Below are 3,223 nucleotides of genomic sequence, written 5' to 3' on the forward strand. Positions count from 1 at the left end.
AACGCCGTCTGATAAATCTCGACAGTCGGATGTCAACAAGGGATTTTGACTCCCCTCTTCATTGTCAAATAACTCACAGTTGTCTTCATTTCCTCCGTTATGTTATAACATGAATAAATATGATGCTCGCCATCTCCTTCCTGTCGATCATCTCATTAGTCTACCAAACTCGCTTGAAACGGTATCGGTATTGTCTGTGTACGTGTTCGTGTGTTGTTGATGTCGAGGGACATCACCCGGAAGTGATGGGAGTCCATCGTTTGTGGGCCAATGATCGCAAAGTTGTCCTCAGAACTGGAATGGTCACTTTTCGCTTCCATCTCTCATAGATTGCCATTTTGCTTCAACTTGGAGATTACAAGTATACTGCTCTGTTTTGAGTCGATACGTAACGTGAACGTACGGTGTAAACAAACCCCTCGATCGTCGATCGCTGGCTAAGGTTATATCCACAATATGGCGTCACAGGCTCTTTCAAAGCTCGTGGAAAAACTGCTAGGAACAAACATTTTGTTTATGGCTAATAACAGCGCAAACATGGATAATATGAAAGAAATAAAATAATAAACAAAAATATATTTTTTCAAAATTGAATCAACGACTGCTGTAAAGTTTACAACGCATTGAAGTTTTGAAATTATTGTGAACGAGGCTATGACGTATCAGCCAATCAAATCAACGCGCGCAATCTCCCCAGTACTTCAAATGTGAAACGGAAGATGGCGGCCATGGTTCACAAAGGCAAAGAAAATCGTTTTCGACAACTGATCATGAGAAGAGGTATACATTAAGACCTACTCATTTTGGTGATGAAGGTATGTTAATTTAACTGACGCTTTCAGAGCACATTATAGGCTCTGGTATTTTTTTTAAACGATAGAATCCTGGTCGTCTATGTGTAGACGTTATATCTTATTTATATAGTACTTGTGGCCGTACGATCGGAGCCTTTTCAGACATAGACCTAGACCTCGGTCCACGGTTGCATACATAGACTTCTACAACTGTTTGAAACTTCCGAAAGTTGTTTTTAAAGTACATCTGATATACATGTAATATTCAAGTTGGAGTGTCCACTTTGTCGATTGAAAGTAGGAAAGAATGCACTGCTTGCCTGGTGCCGTGTGTAAACTGGAATTAGATTACACCCCCCCCCCCCCATGATTTATCGTGTAAAAATTATTAGTTTCTCGTCGAAAGAGTTCCTATGTACCGCACTGAGTCTTGTTAGAAAACAGTGGCAAATTAATTTATTCAATTAAGATATGGAATGGAACAATGTTGGAGTGTTTTGTAGAAACCAGTGTCACAAATCATTTAGTAGTAGTACTAGTAGTAGTACACCCCATGGTCACAGCCACATTTACACAGTGCTCTGTCATGTACATGCAGAACACTTTTCACCAACTTGATGTATGTCATTGAGGTCTGTCCGTATGTATGTATGTATGTATGTATGTATGTATGTATGTATGTATGTGTATATATATACGTACATGTATGCATGTATTTATTTAATAAGGGTATGGACTTTCATTTTAATCAAAGATTGTCATGTTTAAAATGCTTCATATTGATGTATTTGTGTATTCATTACGTTATAGTGCAAATTATAGAACACAACACCTATTTAGTTGTAAGGAGAGAGTAAGAATATGGAACTCTTGTTGAGGCATTGTGGTCATCAGACAAGCAATATTAATTATCCTTGTCTTATTCTAAGTAGAAATGTTAAGTGTTAAGTGAGACAATGTGGGAAGACTGCGAGTTCATTATTTTTTTATAAAGTTTTTATAAAGCTGTTCCTTAATTATGGCTGCTCTGATGTACTTTTGGGAAGTCTGATAAAATGTATTCACCTAGGGTGTACCACTGTTAACACACTACAAGAATATACATTTTGTAGATTCTATTTACCAGTTGATAATTTTTGTTTTGCCAAAATTAGTGTTACTTACATGCATGTTTTTATTTGTTGCATCTTAGAGTAGAAACTCAAGATGACTTTAGAAAAAGCAGTGTCAACATAAAAGTACAAAAAACAGAAAGTGGACAAAGAAAGCAAACTCCAGCAGGACAAAAAATGGAACACATGCAGCACAGCAAAGCAATAAAGCAAAGACTGACAAAGATAGAGAAATTGCTGAAGAGAAGCAAGCCAAACGCCTAGCAAAGTTGTATGGCAACTTTAAAAAGGATGAAGGAACAGGCCTACTTTCAAAGGTACTAGTAACTTTTTTAATCTGTTAGTGTATAAAAACAAAACAGAGCAATATAATTGCCCAAGAGGAGCAAATAGTAAAAAGACACAAGACAGTTGGCATTTCTATAGGGACAAACAATAGATTCTTTGTTTGTAGCATGTAACTGTTTATTAGAAACAAAAGATAAAATGAACTGTGTACCTCTCCCTTCACATTCATAACAAACATTTCTTTTGTTAATTGATTGCTCTTGGTTCTTTCTTTGCAGTGACTTTCAGGAACCAATGGATATTGATTGATCTGATTCTGATCCTGATTCTGCCAAACTGATGATGTAAACTGCCAAAGTGATGATGCTAATGATGAACACAATGGCTTTAGCTTATATAATGACTGAAAGTGAAATAATGTCAGACTCTGAAACTCCAGCAACTGTTGAAAGCCAAACTCAAATTGCCAGAGCTCTTTCACATGTATGATGTAGGTAATTCTTTAGATTTGATTTGAAGAACCCCATCATTAAGGGACATATATTTTTTGTCTTCTAATCAATGGATGAATACAGGTACTATTGTTAAACTCAGGTATGTTGGTACTGTCATTTCACTACAGACATGTCTCAAGCCTTTTAGTTATTTTGGAAAAAAGCAATAAAGTTGCTTATTGTTTTCATTTAATTCTTCTTCTGCATGATTTACTGGTTGCAAAAGTATGTGCCCGTGTGTGTAGTATGTACATACATACATATATGTGTATCCCCTAAAACATGTAAGTGAACAAACTTTGTGAGTTTGTGAAACTGACATTTTTTAAATATGTTTCAGTGGGAACAAGCATTCAAATCAAATATGGTCAGTCCTGATATACATTTGTATGTCAAATATATTTCCCCAATGTGTATAAGCAAGTTTTAAGTGTCAAAATTAATATGGTTTAAAACATGTTTAAAACTAGTTTCAAATGAGTTGACTAAGGACTTCTGACAAGTTTAAAACATGAATGAAACACTCAAAACTGAT

At 35.7% G+C, this 3,223-nt stretch overlaps 1 long non-coding RNA gene across 1 annotated transcript; it reads left to right on the top strand.

Annotated features, from left to right (window-relative positions):
• Positions 1-754: 754 nt before the first annotated feature.
• LOC144450330 (uncharacterized) lies at positions 755-2,558 on the top strand. The gene is made up of 3 exons (XR_013482232.1): positions 755-815; positions 1,987-2,223; positions 2,473-2,558. It is a non-coding gene; the product is annotated as an uncharacterized LOC144450330 (long non-coding RNA).
• The last annotated feature ends 665 nt before the right edge of the window (positions 2,559-3,223 follow it).

Source organism: Glandiceps talaboti, chromosome 19 (assembly GCF_964340395.1).
Source record: "Glandiceps talaboti chromosome 19, keGlaTala1.1, whole genome shotgun sequence".
Lineage (NCBI taxonomy): Eukaryota > Metazoa > Hemichordata > Enteropneusta > Spengelidae > Glandiceps > Glandiceps talaboti.